Here is a 16,087-nt window from a genome sequence, read left to right as displayed (position 1 = left end):
TATTTAGTGCAATGATGGATAGTGCTGCCAGCAGTTCATTAGAAACACTTTCAGTTGTTTAGCCAGCCCTGAAGAGAAGGAACATTTTTATTGGCAGGACCAGCAGTGGTTCCTCCACTGTGGTTTTGTGAACCATTATTTATTTATTTAACTTTTCTACACTAGTCTCTTTCCTTTTCTTTTTCTTTTTTTTTTAATGAAAGGATAGAAAAACAGCTGTTAGAGAATGGAAAGAGAGGTGGCTTAGATCTTGAAACTCTAACTTAGGAGTGCTGTATAAAGTGGGCCAAGCCTCCCCAGCTTTATATTCAGCTACAACAGTCTGATCTAGACCTGGCATAAGGCCGTTGGAAGACTGCAGTACTTAGAAGCCACACTTTTTATTTTTAATAAAAAATTTTATTGAGCTATAAATTTGGCTGCCTTGAGAGTTGGTGTGTTGGGGGATGGGAAGAATAGCTCTTAAGGTGATGTGGGAATCCAAAGCAACTGGAGATATATCCCTTACCCAATCACTTGGCAGTACTTTCTTTTGCCAAACTACTTTGCCAAACCTTCTCATTAAAATACACACTATACACGTACAGTATATCCTGAAATGAATTTGGAATTGTGTAGCTCTAGAGCCTTTAATATAACTACTCCTTCTAAGTGATGACCTCTCTTAGCTAAGTAAGTTATTGTTGGAAAGCTGTTGTACTGAAATGTAGTATCAGGTCTTCATAAACTGGTGGATCCATTGTGCCTCAGGAGGAAGAAGAACACTGGAGAGAATGGTAATGCTGTCAGCACATGGAGAGAAAGATGGAAAAAACATTACATTTGTATAGTTAACTAGCTGAGTATGTTTTAGTCATAGCTGGTCTGTCTTAAAGTTCTATAAAGCTGCCAAAGGCATCCAGACTTCAAAAACTCACCCTCACCATGAGGCTGTGTTGCAAACAAGTCACTACTGAGGACTCCCAGTCAATAAATATCTTGTATTTATATACAGAAACTCCAGTATATTCTTTGTTTCCCTACTTTCCCAGCCTATCCCTTTTATGAGGAGCACTCTTGTCATCTGTTTTCTAGTTTAACAAAAAGTTTCTAATGTTGTTAAAATGTTTCCTACTGTTTTAACTCAAAAATAAGAGTAATTGAACAAGTTATCAATTTTGTGACGCAGTTAGCTGGTTTTGGTATCCTTAATGGAAGCAATAGCTGTTGCATAGATACTGTTCAAAGATACGGTAGAGCAGTATTGTTTCCCAAGTTTTAGGGCATGCTTCACTGGGAAAAGTTAGAGGTACTCAAAAGCAGTACTGATTAAATTTGAGATTTGATAGAGGTGTAAGTTTAACAGCCTGGGCCCTGCAGTCAGCTAAATGGGGTGGGGGAGCATAAAAGAAAAATAGCTTAGGAAATGCTGCTTTAGGAGATTCTAGATATGGACTGAAAGAAAGTGTTAAAGCAACAAGAGGACTCCAGAAAGTTACCTCTGGGTTTCAATAGAAAGTTGTTAGATATTATGGTAATGAATATATGTATTTAAAATACTGTTTCTTAGAGTAGAACTTGTGTTTACTACTGACTTTGTAACCCTGAGAAGATCATTTCACACTCCTTAGGGAATACTGTGGCACTAGAATAGCTCAAGTGTGAATTATTCCAAGGAAGAAATTTCACTCCTTAAAGAAATACTATGTATTTTGAAGCCCTCTTCCTTTAAGTCTAATATTTTCATTTTCTTAAAAAAACCCAACTCACCTGTGTTGTAAATAATTATAAGAGAGGTAGATAATGGTCTTTCTATTTATATCACCAAACCTGATCTACTGTAAAAAAATACTAGTGAGCTGCTAGGATTTTTGTTTTATTATGTTTTCTTTAAGAAGTTCTAATGTTTCCATCATTCACAGCAAATCTTTTAAATTAGGCAGGAATAAAGTGCTGTCTACAGAGAAATCTCTGTTCTTTGTCCCATAAAAACCTGCTTAGGCTGAGCTGAGTTATAAACTGTTGAAAATCACCGGTTTTCCTTTCCTTTTTTTTGACTCCTGGTGTTGTCAGCAGATTTTGGCAGTGTGTGAAAATAACCGAGCACAAACAGCCTAATCTGGGGCTGAGCTCATGCAATTGCCAAAACTCTAGCAGCGGACACTGTGCTTATAGGGAAGGGTAACAGACACTGTGTCTGCACGTAGAGAAGAGATTGTTTTGGTTTTTTGGTTGTTTGTTTTTTTTTTTACTAGGCAGGCCTTTTGTTATGGTCAGAAGGATCAAAAGGTTCTTCCTAGTCATCTGCTTTGGGGTTGAAAACTCCCAGTTGGAGCTATTCTCAATCTGTTCTTTCAGACCTGGAAAACTGTCCAACAGCCCTTTCCTGAATTATGCCTTCTGTTGCTAATTGCAATTGCTGCTAGCCCTATAATTCAAGGGATGCAGACTTACATAATGTAGTTGGCACTTCAGAGTTGAATCCTTCATCCTGCTGGCACACAACAAAAGGATTATTACTTGTCTGAGAATAATTTACTATCCTTTTTTTTTCTTTAAAAAATAATCAAGGCTATTACAGACAAATGAATTGTTATAATGGAACATAACTTACATTTCAAAATCAAGCTGTCAAAAATGTTGTTTGCTTTCTTATGTGACTTTACATGAATGGCCTTTTGAATATTTATCACTGTAGTCTCTAATTACATGAATACATCCCACATATAGTGTTCTGTTTGACACAGAGTGTAGGCAGTGATCAGAGACGAACCAGGCCTGTGTAGCTTAATGAAGCTGTTTACTGTATTCTTTCTTTATTTCATCTTGGGCTTGGAAGGCCTGCTGAGAGCTACATGAGGGCTACTATTAAAAATAAGATGCCAACCTAGGCAGTGCTATGCAGGAAGACTGTTCATCCTTATCTCTGCTATAGTTTTCCTGCATGATATGGAAGTAACTTAAAAATATTTGATAGACGGTTGATAAGTCCATGTGTTCGTTTTCTGGCTGTCAGATAAGACAAATCACACGCACATGAACATTCACAAGTAAAAAGTCAGTGGAAGCTAAGGTTATTTATCTTCTGAAAAGTTCGTCCTCTCGGCAATAAAGCATTATTGTCTGGAGGTATAAGCTTGAAACTGAAAGTAGTCCAAGAGAAACTGATTAATTAGCACATAGTTTATTTGCCAGAAAAGTAATTTCAGTTGATCCTAAATGAGGTGTGAAGTAATTTCAAATGCAGCAAACAGTTTAACCAAACAAAAATATTTCAGGTTATGTGTACCCATGGTGAACAGACCAGAAAAAAAAGAAAAGTATTAATGTCCATCCAGTGATAAAAAAGAAATTGTCTTCTTGGAAGTTAAAGGGTTTAGGGTTTTCTTTTTCATTAGAGGAAATTATGGTTTATGCCTATGGTTTATCAGAAGTTCTCCAGAGGAAAAGTGACTGCAGAAGGATGTGTATGTTCTACATGTATAAACAGTTGCCTCTCTAGTTTGAAATCACTTCGCATTTGTTGTCATTGCTATTAAGCAGTAAGACATATCATCTGCAAGATATGATTTTCTAGGCCCAGCACAAACTCTGCATCATATTGAACTGGACTATAAGGTCTGTGGGCCACTTGGTATATCAGGCCACCATGTGATTACAGCAATGGTACCAGAGCACCTCCTATAATTACTTTGTGAGAAATTAAATAAGCCAAATTCCCACAGGGGGCACTCCATGTCCATACGATTTACTGCCTGGGGCAGAACTGAACAAGTGCATCTGCACCAGTCCCATTTTTTCCTCTATAAGCTTAGATTTTTTTTCCCTTTAAAATGTCTTTTTCAGGGTGCACAGTGAAAATGAATGCAACAGTATCTTATTACCACTGTTTTGTCCTTTTTAATTGTCAAGTATAAAATACATAATTATTTATGTTTATTTTAATTACATGTGGTCACCCCATTAGATTTTGACATTCAAGTTGTAAAAAGTTCAATTGCAGTAGACTGAAATGTGAAAAATTATCCATTTGTAATTACTGAACAGTACAGACATTACGTTTAAATAATTGGAAATAAATTGACCTTGGAAGTGCTGTTAATCTCAAAATGAATCATGCAGAATCTGATAGGAAAGCTGAAATATAGCGTGTAGATATATTGTGTGCCTTTTAAGGCTAAAGGTTATTGAAAGGCCGGATTTTTTTAACTCCATAGTCCTCCTCACTGTAATGAAATATTAGGCTTTTCATAAATGTAATTGTAGATTTTAGTTACTTTCTAATATGATGGCTTCTGCTATTATTTGTTAATTCAGGTGAAAGCTTGAGAGAAAACATAATCCCTTTTGTACCTTTTTTCTCTTGGCAATTAAGGAATGAAGCCTGTTCTCCTTTCTGTCCTCCAGCATTATCAATGAGCCTTTGAGCGCTCTGAGACACTCAGTGTTGTGGCAACATTAGAGACAGCCTGCAGCTTCCTTTGCAGTGCAACTGATGCTAGATGTCCTGAATTGTAGAAATAAGCAGAAAAGCTTAAAAACTTGTTTATGGGCAGCAGTACAAAATGGGTTGGTCAAATGATTCACATAGGTGGAAGAGCTATTAAATCTCAAGGTTTCACAGAAAAATAAATTGCAAAGCAAAGAAGTGAACCTTTAGCAAAGCCTACATAAATAAGGACCCCCGTATGGGCACACACAAAGTTAGTTTACTGTGGTTTACTCTATTTTTTTAAGTATTGGGAAGTTATGTTTATCTTTTGTAACTGGTTTGTTTTTACATTTCACCTGCCTTGAAAGTTTTTCTTCTATGGCTTTCTCAGATACTAAAATCTTGGCACGATATGTCACAGTCCTGTTCTGTCTTGTGATAAAACCTCCATATCTCATTTTATCTTGAATTCTGTGGTCCCCGAGAACAGTCTTGTAGAGAGAAAGTACTATACTATCTTAATGAGCCATGACAGGCCTGGAAGCAAGACCAACTGCTGAAAAGTACACCAGGTGGTGTTAAAGGGGTTTGTTCTACTCAGTAATTTCTAAGACTATAAAGGTTGCAGGGAGGAGTTGGGAAAGGGAGGTCCAGTCGTTAGCTTCCTGAGCATTTAGCTACACTGTGCTCTTGTTTCGATGCCTTTCCACAGGAGATGTTTGTTTTCTTCTGGATGTGTTTTCCAGGGACTGGATTTAGCATACGTGATCCCTTTGGTAGGTTTTGGAACATAGTTCTCTAGATGGTGAAAGGAAATTAGACCTCTTTCAAGTGAGAATGTGAAAAATATAGCGTATAGTCCCAGTGTTAAGAATGCACAGGTTTTGTTATGTTTTTCTTTTCTATTAATAGGTTACAAGCATTCTTACAGAAATTACTATGAAAGATCTCATAAGTAGAGATCTTGGCATACATACACAGAGTACTAAAATGTACAATTTTTTTAGGCTTGCACAATCCTAGTAAAAGTGAATGAATACCCTTCTTGTCTTTTCTCAGTTTGCGAGTTCATTATCACAAATACACTTAGGGAGCAGGTGTAGCACAGGAAAATTTCTATGAGGTCATTAGTACCCTGTGTTCTTTATCACACAAAGGGCATTGCTTTGGGAAAAGTTTGGTTTTACCATAACCTGCATACAGATCATGTTATGTAAAAGAAAAACAAGAATTATGTTTTTTCTAGAAATAATGACTGAGCTAACCCAATTAAATGGTAGAGGAATGGAGGGAGGAGTGGTTTTATTTTGGCCAACACGCAGAACAGATTGCTTGTAAGATAGCACACTGGTGCTATAAGATACCGCCTTCTGCTAGCTATTTCTGTATGCCTTTTCCAGTACAAAACACTGTTCTTCTACTGTTTTCTAACACACACTTTGTGTGATTAAATACATTTAGAAGTTATGTCAGAAGTAAAGGTTTATCTGTTCAAGAGTATCTGTGTAATTTTCCCTTGGGTGCATGAATGCTCCACTCACTTATTTCTCGAACAGCACTGACAAAAATTGATTTCCAGGTCTTCAGCATACCTTTTTATTGCTTCTATATACTTAATTCTATACGCAACAAACATAAATAAGACTGTGATTTTTGTTTTAAAATATGCAGGAGTGTTTTGACTTGGGATTGGTAGCAATAGTACATTTCTTATGCTGGCTGTTTCAGCTGCATCAGTGATTCCTGTCGCTATCCCTAATCCAGCTATAAGATTCTGGGGCTTCCAGGGGTGTTACTGAGCTAAACCAAATCAGGCATGTTTTACTTGCTGTTAAAGTCAAAATAACCATGAGTTCCTTAGGGTGCTTTTTCCTCTTTTATAAACGTGCACTGTAAATAGTGATGCATATAAATCAAGTCTGTGAGCACTACATATTTCATTAAATACAGACAAGTTGTGGGTTAATAGAAGTTCCAAGTGAAAATATTATAGTATCTCATTGCATATATTGTAGATTTAATGTAGTGTGAACAATAGTAGCTTTGAGCCATTGTAAATCCCATCCGGACACCGTCAACATAGTTCAAAATACAAGGAGGGAAATCTCCAAGGTTAGATGTGCTCATATGGCCACTGTGCATATGCAAGTCATTCTTTTATTGTTTTTAAAATAACAGTGCGGCTTTGCGGGGTGTAGGTCTAGCTAAGGCAAAGTCTAACTTCAGACTGTTTTCTGGAGTTGAGCAGAAATTCCTTTTTTTGAAAGTCAGGTCAATTTGCTTTAATTACAGAAATAACCTCTGAAGCAAGTAATTACTTCCCTACAATCCTGGAGGACAAGTGCGAGTTGTATAAGAAAAATTGGAGAAATGAGTCAAGTTGTTAGCAGTCCCTACAGTCTTTGTCTTGATACTGTATAGGAATCTTCAGTATATCTTTTGTTTTCTCCCTTCCCAAACAATACTTTTGAGTTCTTTTGTTATTCCCTAAAGCCCCTGTCATAGCCCTTCCTCATGCACTAACTAGATATGGCTATAGCTTTCTGTAGAGCTATAGTTCTATTTCAGTCTGCTAGTATTCACGGCTTTAAAATTGAAAACTAAAGGATCACACTAGTTTATTTCCACCATGTAATCTAGGAATCAAGCTTTGCATATGAGGTTAAACTAAATGATGTAGCTGGTATTTGCTATACAATCTAAGAATCGTCTGATTTGATCATTCAGTTTAATTTCATGAATAAAGATTTAAGGCCACCAATACTGTTGTGAAAAGATGACTACTGCAAGTAGCTTTGAGCAGCAAGGATTTCGTCAGCATACCTTCAGTTACTAGGAAGTTATTGGAGTAAATGATCCAAATACAAACATAGTATTCATAAATGCTTAGAAAATACTAAAGTGTTAAGTAACAGAGAACCTAAGTTTGAGACTAAATCATGACAAGTCAACTTGGTGTCCCTATATGCCAAGTCATAGTTTTGGTAATGTGATGTTTTGATCTTAGGAAGATTTCTGTCATTGTCTCATAGAACTGTCTCATCAACAAAGTAGGGATTATATTCCTGGTAAAACTAAAGTGACTAAGCAGGTAGCTGGACAAGAATAATTAGTAGTTCATTATCCAAAATGTAAGCCTGTGTTACATGGCTTCCTTAATGGTCTCTCTCAAGTCTGCCTCTGTTAAAAATGTCCATTAATGAAGTGGCTGACAAGCCAAAGGCTACGAAATGCCACAGTGGGTGTTCAGGCATTTTGGAGAACAAGATGAGAATTCAAAATCATCTCCATAAAATGAAGAGGAGTTCTAGGGAGGCTACAGAATACTGTTCCCTGGCAGTTTTTACAGGCAAATTACACCAACATCGCAAACAGCTTAAATGTAATTGAACATGCTTTTGGAGCAGCTTAGAGGAAACTGAGGATAGAGAGGGTGTTATCTTGCAGCTTTTGTGATCCTTCAGCATAGTTCATATACTCCTCTTAATGAATGTTTGTAAGAACTAAAAACGTATCTTGTAAAAATATATGTATGAGCTTGTTCTACATATTACATGGGCTCAGTTCTCTCTGTTGATACTGACTTTGGCTTGCAGATTCAATTTCTGAAGAGAATCTTTGCTCTTGTAAGTAATCCATTTTGAGTATTCATGTAAAGGAAGCCTTTTTGGTTTAATTGAAAGAAGTAAACATCATTCAATTTGCTGGTTCAAGGTAGCTGCAAAATTCTTGCTGACTTTCAAAGCCCTCAGTATGCAGGAAGTCTGAAAAGTTTAGCTCTGCTTAGGTTATAAAGAATGCCAAGAAGATATCTTCTGATGGTTGGAAAAAGCCTTTATGACCTCAGCTAGCCCCATTTTCTTCAAAAATACTAATAATGCAACTATTAATAATAGTACTTTGCAGTTTAGTTCTTTTCATTGAAGGATCTTGCGTGTCAAAGTCTTCCTTTTTATACAAAGAAACGCTATCATTGTTCCTCAAAGGAGTAAACTGAAAACAAAAACATGAAGTGACTCATTCACCCATGGCCACAGAACTCCAGAGATGTCAGGAATTAAAATCTGAAGATACTAGGTTGGTAGGTTTTTAAATATCTTAATGTTTGAGACACAAATGCTTAATAGGAAATATTGTGCATATAAGATACATCTGCACTTACCTCTCTCTTCTAGCATGTTCTCACATAGATCCTTTCTACATCCTCATTTTTTCATTATACTATGTCTATACCTGAAATTGAGTATGCTTATCTTATCCCTTTAGTGCTGTAATTGGAGAGAAGCAATCTGTTCTCTTTTGCTAAGCTGATCTTTGTATTTGTCTTGCTTGCTAGATTCCCATTGTTAGTGAGTGCTTTGGTTTGCAGTTTGAAAAACTAGATGAATTTAGCCAGGAGTTGTTAATTTAAAACAAAAACAAATACATTTTTGGCTTGCCTCGAAAAATATGAAGCTGGCTTTGGACCACGATTTCATAGGTTTTGTGACAAATGAGGCACGAAACAAATTGGCAAGCTCACAATGTCCAAAGTACAGTGGTACAGTGTGCTCTCGAATTCCCAGCCCTAAAGATCTCAGCAAAGGTCGCAAATTAAACAAGTCAAAATTAATCAACTCTACAATCAAAATAAAATTATTAAGGCTTTCGTTTACTACAAAGGAACAGTTGTGAAAGAGGCACTAGAGCAAGTTCTTTTGTGCAGTAAGAGAAAATCAGCAGCAAGGTGTCGAACAGAAAAATGAAACCCTGCAGGTGAAGCTTTGTCTTGGGAGCCAAAAGAAACCAGCACTTAGGCAGAAATGCAAGTAAACTGTTGAGAATGGAAAAGGTGTTTGGTGCTGAGCTGCAGAGTGTGTCAACATTGCATTTGGCCCAAACAGAAAAGGCCTGTGGACTAGAGTCATGCACTGTAGCTGTGCACAGCCCTTTCAAGCAACCCCTCATCAAGGCTTCACTGCAGCGGTCTCAGCTGCTGTAGCTTTTGCCTCCTTTGCAACATGGAGCATGGGAGAATAGCACTCCGTGTGGGAAGTTGAAAAGTACAGTCCTTTTTGCCCTCCTTTTAGGGAGATAGAGTGCTTCAGTTGGCTTTGTGATGTGTACGGATACATCTCCCTTGTCTCAAGTACATTATTTATACAAATACTGAATTTCTTGTTCCATTTTATAGCCAAATATCTTCTCAATGCAACTTAAATACAACTAAGTGTAAGAAATTCTTCTTTTATTACTTGTTTCTGAAACAGAATTTGTAGACCTTTAATGAAAATAGTTTTAGAGGGACAGAAGGTACACTGGGCAACTATATGGTTTTAATCTCAGTGATATGAATAACATAAAAGCTTTATTCCCATACATGGGGGATACATTACCTTTTAGTAGATCTCTGTTCTGGTTTCGTATTCTGTTTTCAACTGATAAAATAGCAGTGTGGAACTAAGATGTAAATAGCACAGTAAGTTAAGCTTTATTCACACTAATGAGCCCTAATAATGAAATACATGCTTTTTAGTGTACACCTATCTTAGCCCAATTGCTATTACACTTTTTGCTGGTGCAGAAACTCACGTGTGTGCAATGTGCATGCATCACTTGTGTTTTGTTTGACCTGCCTAGAGTGTGGGTCATTTTTATTTTGTAAATAAGTATGGTTAATTTTCCGTAGTTAATTTTCTGATAAGCTCTATAAGCTTCTTAGTACATCAGTGATTTAATGATGAATTAATATATTTGCAAAGTAGTAATACTTGTTTAAGAACTGTCAGGTTATAGTTTGAGGCATGGAATAAAATCCTCAACTCTTATTTCACAGTTGCTCTACACCCTGTTCCCACTGTCAAGTCATTTTTGTAGCATTTGTACATAAATCAGCAGACCATCAACAGGAAACGCGTGCTTGGAAAAGATGGAAAATTTGACTCCTCATGACCAACAGTACAGATTTTCAGCTTTCATCCTCATTCTATATACTGATATGGCTGGTCTGAAACATGCATTGTGATGGACAAAATCTACTTTTTTCTACTTTTTTTGAACCCCGAGGATATCCTACAAGTCTTAGAAAAAATGTTTTAAAAATATTAACTGAAGGAACACACACAGAAAAAAAAATAATCACATTCCTCTTTGCAATTCATGCACTGCACATTTTTCTAGTTTATGTCTTAACTATGTGTTTTGATTTGAGGTAAGAGTTAGGACAGTCTAGTGGAAGTATTTCATTACCTAACTTCTCAGCTTTTCCAGCTGGACTTGGTGGCAGTCTGCTGGGACTTGGAAAAGCACGCTACACCTTTAATCATAGAATGGTTTGGATTGGAAGAGACCTTAAAGCTCATCTAGTTCCAACCCCCTGCCACAGACAGGGACATCCTCCACTAGACAGGTTGCTCCAAGCCACATCCAACCTGGCCTTGAACACTGCCAGGGATGGGGCATCCGCAGCTTTTCTGAGCAACCTGTGCCAGTGCATCACTACCCTCACAGTGCAGGATTTTGTCCTTGTGTCCAGTCTAAACTTACCTTTCTTTCAGTTTAATGAACAAGAGGAGTTTGCTGAATAGAATAGGATGTAATAACTTGTCTTCACACAACTTTAAAATACTTCTAGGAATAGATTCTTTTTTTTTTTAAACTATTCGACCTTCTGTAATTTCAATTCATGCTGCGGCATTTAGTTCTCATTATGATACTTTACATTATGTATCACTTTCCATTTGTGAATGTTAAAGCCATTAAAAATGCCATGTTAATTCTCAAAATACTCCTCTGAAAAAAAGTAAATATTGATCTTATTTAGGGATAAGGGACTCAGAGCAGAAAAAATTTAAATGTCATGAGGAGATCATGTGGGTTGCTTGTAGCAAAGCGACCTCTAGACCATGCTCAAGTTTACTGTATCTTGCACTCCAATGTAAGATTTCATTTGTGAGTAAATGAGAGTTTTTTTTCCCGAAGAAATACTGTTTATATTCCAGTGCAGATGAATAAAGGACAGTTACTAAAGTTTTGTTTAAAGAGCAATATTAAAATCAGTTTTCTTGTTCGCAGTAGAAAATTGTTTTCATTAGGACAGAGACCTGGAGATACACAGCTAGGTTCTTTCCCATCTTCTCTGTTCCTCAAATCTTCACTTGCTCTTCATTTGGTTGGCCTTCAGAACCTTGTTCTCTGCCTACCAGTGACCATCTCTAACTCATGTTTGACTCCAAGAAATGTTCTTCAAGACTTTCACCATTCTCCACACAAGATATACATCAGATAAGAAAGGGGCTCCTTTCTAGCTCTGAGACACCTATTGATTGCTTAATTGCTGGTTCTAAGGAGAACAGCACTGCATTGTCTGAACCCAGGAGTCTCTTTCCATTTCAAATACAATACCTGGGTTGCATTGACCTCTCCTGGGTTCAGGAAACTGGTTTCAGTTAGGCCCTTAGGTAAACAGGAGGTATTGTTTACATGATACAGGGCAAGATGCTAACTGACTTTCCATTCTCTTCTATATTATCTTGCTCCTTACAGCAGGATTTCATATACATGTAGAAAAAGTACGAAAGAGAGAAGCTGTAGTTATGCAAGACTTGTGAGGTTAAAAAGTAGCCTGCTTGAGAGAAGGATGATTAAGCTGGGTTGATGCTCCTAATAATTAATGCCATGTGTTGATCTGTATTTGGAGCCACCACTTCGGAATTTTTCCCAGGCTTAGACTCTGGATTGACAAATATGCTATCATTTTGTTAGTACTCTCTGAATTTTTTTTTTCCTGTTTGTCTTTTCTTTTTCATAAATAAGATACTACAGAATGGCAAGACTGAAATCTGGTTGTTCTAAATTCGTAGATTTTTCTAGGTGTGCACTTTTACCTTACCCAAGTCACTTTATAAAGTTTCAAAGCTTTAAAACAAATATACAACCACTTTTTCTTGTGTATTTTTCTCGGAACTCAGTGAAGGTTTTCTTTAAGCCTTTAAGTATGTAGAACTATTTGAGATGCCAGAGCACTATAATACTGTTTCTTTATTTGTGTCCTCTGCAACAGGTCGAGGAAAACAAAATCATACAGAGAATCTTAAAAAAAATAAAATATTGAATATTATAATTAGCCATGTTCTCCAAATAGCTGTTTAGGCCTTGTTGAAATACATAAATATGAAAATAAACAGAAGTGTTCCTCTTGATGCTATGATTCAGTAAAATCCCTTTTAAGAAGCATTTTAAACTTCATATGCAATTTCTGATTCTATATCATTCTTTGAATGACGCTGTGCTCTGCAGTGTACAAGCAAAGACTGAAAATACATTCTCAGGAACATGAGGAGTTGTGTTCGACTGCACAGCAGGCTGGAGTACTGACCCATCTGGTCCTGCTTCCCTTTTCCACATCCTCCTTTACCATGTATCTGGCACTCACAAAACTCCACTGAACTAATTCAGCACACTAACCTAGGAATAAAATGTTTGTGTTTTCCTGAAATTAGTTTTCTGCTGGCTTAGTGCACTGAAATGGCAATCCGTAAGTCTCAGACAACACAGAGCAAGGCTTGGAACTTACGTCTTGTGCCCTGGGAAAGAAAAGACTGTGACAGCAAGCTGTTAGATTGGCTTGAAGTGCAACTTCAGTTGCAAAACCAAAAGCCACCTTTGCATGGATTAAATACCTTCTGGTCTTCATTCATAGCTTGTGTAACATGATGAGATCCTTATGATGAGATCTCAGTGTTTAGTAATCCTCTCCTGCTTCATAATCCCTTCCTTGACTGCTTTTTCCTCTTCAGTAGAAGGTCTGTCCTACTCTTGACCTGAAAGCCTTGCTCCCTGTGGCCAGCTGCCTTTCTTATCAGCAGAATATTGGAGATGGAGTGGTGTTTTCTGCTAAGGATCTGAGCTGCAACAGTTCCGTCCCTCTGTCATTCCACATCTGTCAATCATTCCTTGTTCTGAGTTGGGTGGGTTGATTAGACTGATTAAAGTAGGTGTCTGGATTGAGAGGGTTAAAGAGCATCCATCTGTTCTGGATTTACTGCTTCTTCAGTGGAGGCGGGAAGGCCAGGAATTAGTGAGTGGCTTAGTCCTTTCTCACTGCTGGCAGCTGACAGGAGCACTGATGAGGTGATAATGAACTAAAAAGTCTGCCCTGTTGGCTGGGTGGGGAAGGGACCCAGACAGTGGGCAGGTCTCACCCCCATTCTTGCCAAGATTTTCACATTTTAATAGAATCCGTCTAAAGCAAAATTAACAGGTATACTTTGCTGGACGAGTTTCAATAATATAACTTATCATTGGCGGATATGAAAGAAATATGTATCGTGTTACTTGCAGCATGGCAGCTCTGTAGGGTTCAGGCATCAGACAGCCCAATGAATAGGAGCAATGGCAGAAACAAGGTTTATAAAATACAAAGTAAAGTGTAACTTCTTTTAAAATACTGTCTGAAGTTCTGCAGAAGATAACTCTTCCATTTTAGTTCTGACTTTTGCTAACACTTATTAACATTTCATGACTCTAACAATCCTTAAAGTATTCAAATCAGGATTTGCAGATACATCCTGCAAGCATTGTTTTGTGTTTTTCCTCATTGCTTTAGGTGCTCCAAAGTGTTATTTTTCTTACTTCTTCTTAAACCTCATGTCTTTCATCAGAACATAATCCAGATTCCCTGTAACCTCCCAATATTTTACTTTTGACACAAGTCCAGCAAATGCCAAGCATGAGTGTTTATTATATGTACATACTAACACAGTATGGATATGGATATACTAGCATATCAAGGTGTAAGAAGCACTTTAAGCCAGTCAGATAGCTGAAGAATACAATGTAGGCACTCAATGGGCTTCTTAAATTAACATATGGTGTTCTTCTCAATTTACTTGTTGCTGACAGACTTAATAAAGGTTCAAGATTTTACAGGCCTTTAATTTGTTAAGAGTCTACAGAGAGTATGAACATGAAATTTCTTCATAAGAGTTTGTCTTTTTCTTAGAAAACAATGCTGGGTTTTGCAAGCTGAGTTTGAAACTCTTTATTCCGTACTTCAAGTGTTTGGAAAGCAGCTTCATTCATAGAGGGTAAACGTCTCTGACCTTTATGCAGAACATCGAGGGGGTTGCTTACAGGGAAGATCATGACCCTAGAGTCTCCGGTGGCTGTTGATTGAAACCTTGTGTTTCAAGAAATAAATGTTTAAAAACACTTCCTTATAAGACCTGGGCTGCATACACAGGCTTTTTTATAGCGTTTTAACTATTTTGCTAAAAGGTGTTTCTTCCCCTGCCCCCCTTATGGTCCTGACAGAAAGGGCTAACTCAGCACAGTCGTTAGTAGGACCCTTAGACTGAATGCAATTTTGTCATTATAAATAAGACTTAAATTGATATAGCTTCTTTTCCTAAGCCCATAGGCCCAAACTGTCTCTGCATAAGTATGTCTCTGTGACTGTAACAATGTCTGCATTCATTGGGTTGCAAATGTCAATTGCAGTGATATGTTTTGTAGGTACAAACCAGTCCAAAAAGGAAAAATTAGTAACTTTAGCCTTGAGAAAAGACAACTCTAATGGGTGGGAATGGATATAAGGGATGTTAGGAAACATGCAAAAACCTTATGAAAACTTCATTTGCTCATTTGATTGTTAGCACGCAGGCAAATTGGAGCAAATATTTTCATACAGTTGATTTGATGTCTCTATATACCCCTCCATTCGCAGAAAGAAATTAATGAATTTCAGAAATTCTTACTTCATCAGCCTTGTTCACACAGATCTTTAGCAATGATAGGAAACCATGGGGATGCAAATAGTCCTGCTTATACAGTCAAATCAATTTATCAATTCAGATTAGACCTGTCCTTTCTTAATTGGTGAACTATTCTGCTTCGTTAGCTGTACCAGTGTACATCATATGGTACGCAGTCAGGGCTTTAACAACTTGCATCGCCACCGAAGGAATGCTTCTTTTCATGATGCCTCATTTTTAACATGAATGTTTTGATTCAGAAGAGGAAGTAATTATTTTTAACCGGATATATTTGGAAGAGGTAGCAATGAGTTATCATCATGGACTGTTATTTATGACTAGCAAAACCCAGTTGCTTTTTTACACACATTATGGTTGTAGTTCGTAGTTTTCAAATTAGTTAAAATTAATGTATTTTTTCTCTCATTCTTTTATTTTGGAGGGGCAGGGTATTTGTTGAAAAGCTACCCCATATGGGATAAAATGAGATGTGGTTGATAACTGTCCGCTAATGAATCTCAAAAAGTAGTCTGTCGCCTACTACTTACAACTCGTTCTCAAGAGTCTCCCTCGAGTAAAGCCAGCAGTGGTGTTGAGTAGAGTTGCTAAAAATCCTCTAGCCATATTATCTTTAAATGTTCTTTTTCTTGTAATAGAATAGATGGAAGGTTATGAAATTGCATTCTTGAATCTCTCACAGGAAAGGGTGCTTTTTTTTTTTTTTTTTTTAAATCAGGTCAGTTTTGTCAGAATTTCTCCCAAAATAATTTAGAGCAACAGGTTCAAACATTCTTGTCTGAGCAGAACTAAAATCTTCTTATCTGTTCAGTAATTACATAGTAAGGACATATTACTGCTGGTTTATTTTGTGTTATGATCGTTCACTCATTTGTGATATGTGCTTATTATGTCTAAAATAGAAACCATTTTGATACAGAGAATA

The 16,087-nt window shown here is 37.1% G+C and overlaps 1 protein-coding gene across 14 annotated transcripts in view; it reads left to right on the top strand.

Annotated features, from left to right (window-relative positions):
- The window catches only part of ERC1 (ELKS/RAB6-interacting/CAST family member 1), a 287,995-nt gene that overhangs the window by 186,114 nt on the left and 85,794 nt on the right, over positions 1-16,087 (top strand). The gene's annotated exons all lie outside the window — the stretch shown is intronic.

This window comes from Strigops habroptila, chromosome 3, assembly GCF_004027225.2.
Source record: "Strigops habroptila isolate Jane chromosome 3, bStrHab1.2.pri, whole genome shotgun sequence".
NCBI lineage: Eukaryota > Metazoa > Chordata > Aves > Psittaciformes > Psittacidae > Strigops > Strigops habroptila.
This window is presented reverse-complemented; position numbering and strand designations above follow the sequence as displayed.